The following is a 6,132-nucleotide window of genomic DNA, read 5'->3' on the forward strand; positions in this document are numbered from 1 at the left end:
TAAAAAATGCAACTTTCCATAGCTTTTTACGGATATTTGCAGTAAAAAAAAAGGTTATGATATAATAATATTTACAGTAATTTGTTGTTAATTTAACAGTAATAGGATAGACCCTATTATTGTAAATAACTGTAAAAATAACAGAAATATGTTAAACCTTATTAAAACCTTTGACAGTAAAAAACACAGTGAAATTGTATAACAAATTACAGCATTTTATTTTGACCAGATACATTTTACGGTAAATTCCTGGCTACCACAGCTGCCGGTATTTTACCGCTAAAAATACAGTACAATATGAGGAACATAAATGGTTTACCGTACATTTTACATTTGCAACCGCTAAATATAGAAAAACCTAAAGATGCTCATATATAGCCAAGGTAGTGAATATTACTGATAAACAATGAGAAAATTTGACATACTATTTGAAAACAGACTAAACATATCATTTTCTATTCCTACAAAACAGCATAGATCTTGAGAATACAGCATGTGTCCATATATATGGCTGGTAATCCATAGAGGAATGAATAAACATGAAACAAAATATTACCTGGCCCTGACCTATCAACAGTAATGAGTCACTGGGTCCTGCCTTGGTGAAGGAAAGGACTCAGTGGAGTTTCTAATGCGCATGGTGTCGAAGATACAAGCTCTGCAGGAGTACTTCAATGTCCATCAGGAGTTCACTTTGGACTGGCAGGATCCCTCTGCAGCAAAAAATGGACAAAGTTTGATCAGTGCTTGAGCAAAATGCACAGAAATGAACAAAACGTGCTGCCAAAAAACAGATCTAATGATAAATGATTTCTTAAGTGTAAAATATACAGTTCTTAAAGGATAGCTATTGTCAAAATGCAACCTGGGCTGTTTTTTTTTTTTACTGTAAACGAGACAAACATATATCTAAAAGCATAATTACGACAAACAAGCCGTTTTTGAGATTGACCGTGATTTTGTTTTGTGGTCAATAGCCAGTGAATGGGAATACTAGGGGCCGGGCATAAATTTGAGCGCATCAAAATCGATACAGTAAAAAAAAAAAAACAGCCCAGGTTGCGTTTTGGCAATAGTTATCCTTTAAATCTACTTATGTAAAAGTGATACATAGACAACGCAGCCCTAATCACAATCATAATTTGTTGGAAAACGTATTTAAGTTTTCTATTGATTTATCATAGAACTTGAAGTTAATGGCTGAATGCATGGTGATGAGACCTATCATTCAATCTACATTTTATAGCATATGAAACTGCTCACCTGGACATGAACCTGAGCTCGGCTGATTAAGATTAGTGTCTCCTGTCCATCTTTCTTTAGCAAAACTTGAATAATACCACTGCTTACCTCTTATTGAATCTTTGGGTGCAGACTTAATTGAAGAGCCTCGTATAAACAGGCAGGGTGTGATGTTTAGGGAAACCAAAGAATACAGGCGCCATCATTTCTGCCAGAAGACTCATGGGTGCAACGAAGCTTTCATTGTGGACTGGCTAGATACCTTCTGCATTCAGAAAGAAAACAAGAAGGGCATACACCATAAACAATAATAACTGACAAAAATAATGAGACAAGAAATTAAAGTAACAAAATAAGTGCAAATCAAGTTTCCCTGTGTTGCAGTGTAGCTGAATGTTTTCAACAATTTGATTTACGGTAAAACACATACCAAATATTTCCAGCCAAGGTTTGTTTCAATCTTCAGCATGTTTTTCCTGCCATTGTCTTGAAACTGTTTCATCTGTCCCTCTCATTTGATGCTGTTTACAAAAACAAAACAGCAATATTGTAAAGGGAAAAGGAAAATGAATTTAATGGAAAAAAAAAAAAAAGATTATGACCTGAAATCTCACCATTTCCTGAGAGTCACAGGTCCTTTGAGTATCCTTATGGTTTCTGCTCAAATTCAGTGTCTGAAAAGGGCAGGAACAAAACAAACCTTTTAATCATAATAAAGACAAAATAAGATTTAGAGACAGACAACAAAGAAATGTGTAAAATATCTTCTTGAATCTGTTTACTCCCTCAAAGATATCATGACCTAGACATGGTGGCAAGCCTGGCATACAAACGTTGAAGTATTTCAGTGAATTGAACACTGACCTGAACTTCACTCCTTCGACGTCTGGTGTATTGTCAATCTGGAGGCGATCAACAGCAGAGTTGTAGTTCTCTTTGGTACGTTCTGGTCCACACAGATTTGGGTCAGCACCCTGAAATTCAGATTTCGTTATCAGGCAGTACCTGCAGAAGTACTTTGAAGAACTAAAGTTTTCAGTGAAGCCACCAATACAGTGAGAACCCAGATTATCACCAGCAATGCAAAACAAAGTTCCTTTGACTCTAGTTTCATCTGATGCAACAATCCCACTGTCCTCCAATTCTTTCAAGTCTGCCAGTAATTCAGAGAACACATTAGCATGACCAAACTCTTTAAAATCTTTCTCCCTGCACAGTAAGACAAGAGACATGTGATCTGTGTCTGAGCGTACATGAAGTGGCAAGTTTGCCACTGATGCATATACAAATAATACCTTGTGTTTTGTCCTTGCAGAGCCTAAAGGGTTAACGACTTCAAAGGCATCCTGGTAGAGTACTAGCTTGAGACATGATGGGTTTTGACCAAAAAAAATCACGTAGCCCCTTGATGACTGAACTACCTTACCAAGGAAATTACAGGTTAACATAACTCCATGTACTTTGGTAATTCCTCCCTAGCACGCCAAACACAGAAACTAATCCAGAGCAATGCTTCCCTCGTGACACTAATGCTAACTCAACTCACAAATGCTAACTAAATTCACAACCTCACTCATAAAAAACGAACTGCTAAAATTATCTATAAACGCTGGGCTGGTGGATTTTTATAACAGAGATAACTTGAAGTTGCATGTACTCACCTCACCTCGAACTAATTGTAAGCTGCCAGGATGTCTACAAATTCAAGATGCTGTGGTCCAAGCAGCAATAAATGGCGCTAATATACGAGTTCAAAACTGTGTCCGTTAGCGAAGCCAACTTGAGTCTCCTGCATGAAAAAAAAGAGCGGTTGGCACACAGCTCAGCAGCGCGCCGCGCTATTGGTCATTTTCAGGTGACGTCATCCCGCAATGTAATGTCGCTCTTTGTTTCTTTAGGAGGAGGTTCGAATTTGATCAGAAGTCACGTCTGCAGACCGCTGCAGCCACGTCTTGCCTTGCTTCCCCTTTTTTTGGTGAAATGGTTCGCTCATACTGCACAATGTTGCTACCAGAATTTTTTTTCTCTGCAATTCGAACGTAAAACGTCTGTACACAGTTTACCAGCAGTTTAGCTACCAATCAACAGCGATCACACAAACTCAAAATTTAAGGCGGACCCACTTAAGGTGGTCTGATAATATGGCGTGAAACACAACAACATAAAGTTGTTTTAAAATAATAATTAAAAAAGATTATTGAAATCAATTTTATTCACAACCATGAACTTTATTTTTAACATCTTCTTTTGCTGTTGATTTTTTTTTATCAGAAGGTTAACAATGATATACTGCAGGCCTAACTTTTAATCTGTATATCAGTATCTGAATTTTTAAAAAAAAAAAAATACTATCAATTTTATTGTCTTTCACTGCTGATATTTGCTTTTTTTTTTTTTAATGGTATTTACTGGTTGTATTATTACGGTGGACCCTATTTTTAACATCTTGCTTCTGTAAAATGAATGTTTTGTTTGCTTAAAATCTACAGCTTTATACTGTGAATTCCAATGTGCACAACCCCAAAAGATGTAGTTTTACTCAAATAATACCGTAAAATCTAAGTTTTTCAGACATTTTCAACATTACAATATTTAATTGTAAAATGTATGCATATTTATTTGTTTTCACAGACAATATTTATAATTTCAACATTTTATTACAGTAAAAAACAAAGTTTTATCCAGTCTCACAATTAACGGTTATTCAATCTATTTAATACAGTAAAAGGAAGTTTTTGGTTTTACGCTCCATTACCGTTGGAATTTGACGGTGTTTTGCTGTATATTTTACTGACTTTTGTTACAGTGCATGAGCAATCATTGCCGAGCTATAGCAAAAGTAAATTAGCTACATATTTACCCACCAGCCAACTATGATGCTCACAAGCTTCACAACTATATTTCTATTAGGATATATTAGTCAGAAAGCCCAGTCTGTGTTGTGCTGCATGTAATTTATGAATTTACTTTCATATATAACATATCTATATATTGTAAATACTGGGTTCATTCTCAATCCTAAATAACTGATTATTAAGTTCATATTAAAAAGTGAAAACATTTTTTACTGCAGTCAGCTTACATTCCCATTCCCACTTCATCATTAGCTCATGTGGGAACCACCATTAGGTATGCCAGATAAAAGGAAAAAGCATGTGGAGAGAAGTGTGAAAATGAGTCAGTCAGATGGTAGCGGTGTGGATTAGTAAAAGACAATAAGTGAGTATATTGTTATATGATAATCGTTGTTATATGCATGAAAAATATAGTCCATGTTCTTTGGAGGGGGGAGGATAATGGAAAAGCCCAGACCTCAAACTTAGATTTGGTCCCTCCAAAGCTGACTCCATGGCTCGTTCATATTTCTTAATAAATGATTTAATATCATGAAAGGTTTATCTGGGTGTTTTTGTAACCTGTGATGCCTCACTCAGTTTCCTTGACTATAGAACAGGGTGTTACCTTTGGGTAGTGTATAAGAAGGCAACGTGCATTCATAGAATTTCGTAACCTGCCCATATATATCAGTTCCTGTACATTTAATTTAACTTTGATCAATCTTCCCTTCAAGAAAACCCCGTAGCTCACTTTCGCTCGTACAGTAAAGCACAAACTTGTTTAAATAGCAAAGATTCTGTGTTAAATTCAGCTAACATTCATGTGTAGGGCCATCACTGATGATGAGAGATCCCAGTGTCCAAGTCCAAAGGCTGTGCATCAGGCGAGAAGCAGAATCAGGAGCATTTTATCAACACGTGCAGCTGACACAAGATCAAATGCAAATTCTGTGCAATGACATCATGGGTATGCTAATCAGTACACTTAAGCTGTGTGTCATGGGTTAAACATGCCTGTGACATTTCACATAGTTTTTAACACGTAAACCTGAGCACCTCATAGAAAGTACAGAGATATGCAATATACAGTTTACCGTCATTCAGCCTAAAAATACCACAATCTAAGTTTTGGTCCATCTACACCAGAAAAAGCTGAACAGCTGTGTTGCTATTAAACAGTGCAACTTCTTAACTTCCACAAGTTTTCAAATATTTAATCTTTATACAGTTACAGTTGATGTGATCTAAAGTGTGCTATGTTTTGTCATTTTAACCAGAAATGTTTAAGATGTAAAGCTTTGATCGTGTTCCTTTTTTGTTCTCATCCTAGCCTGATTCAAAGACAATTAGTTATTACTCACACCATTACACACACAAAATATTCCACGTTTGCATTTTTCTGTAGTTGCAGGGTTCCAAGATAGATGTATGGCTCAAATTATTATGCTAAATGCTAAACACAGCAAAATTCCCATACCACTAATGTATCAGTATCAGATCAGAGCATCAGAATGAGGAGAATAAAACACAGTAAGCCCAGTGAAGCCTGGAGTAGCATTTGTTTGACCCTATCAGTCCTATAACAAAGATTTGATCCATGCCAACAACAATCCTTTGGAATAGCTTGGGGCAATAATTCATGGTGCATCTTACTCCTTATATTCCTCATCATGTCCTAAATTATTCTGTACAAATTTCAAGGCATAGAACAAAGTGTTATTTGGGTTCACTTGTGTTCCTGTCCCGTGTTTCTGCTTCTGTGTTGTACACAGTGTCCTCTTGGTGTCACTTCAGAGTTAGGACAGCTGGCACAGGACTATTTGTTTCCCTCTGTAACATCTTTTAATTATGAATAAAATGAGATCTCATAGGGCCGTAGCTTATATGCAGATCCAATTCACACCAGTTTGTCCTTTGGGCGGCTGGTACCCTTTTTGCTACATTGTGCAATATGACGAGCCTGCTCCCCTCTATGAAGGAAGAATTAGCATATCTGAAAAACCCATTCCCTGCACAGGTCTTTGACCATTATGTGCATTTGATAATTTTGTTT

The 6,132-nt window shown here is 36.4% G+C and overlaps 1 long non-coding RNA gene across 2 annotated transcripts; it reads right to left on the reverse strand.

Annotated features, from left to right (window-relative positions):
• Positions 1–1,465: 1,465 nt before the first annotated feature.
• LOC120440965 lies at positions 1,466–2,947 on the reverse strand. Of its 2 annotated transcripts, none has more exons than XR_005613673.1 (5): positions 2,909–2,947; positions 2,107–2,216; positions 1,857–1,916; positions 1,673–1,763; positions 1,466–1,507 (listed from the first exon to the last, which is right to left on the reverse strand). It is a non-coding gene; the product is annotated as an uncharacterized LOC120440965 (long non-coding RNA). The 2 variants fall into 2 exon arrangements; XR_005613672.1 differs by having other exon boundaries at positions 2,904–2,947.
• Positions 2,948–6,132: the final 3,185 nt, after the last annotated feature.

Source organism: Oreochromis aureus, linkage group 7 (assembly GCF_013358895.1).
Source record: "Oreochromis aureus strain Israel breed Guangdong linkage group 7, ZZ_aureus, whole genome shotgun sequence".
In the NCBI taxonomy this organism is placed as follows: domain Eukaryota; kingdom Metazoa; phylum Chordata; class Actinopteri; order Cichliformes; family Cichlidae; genus Oreochromis; species Oreochromis aureus.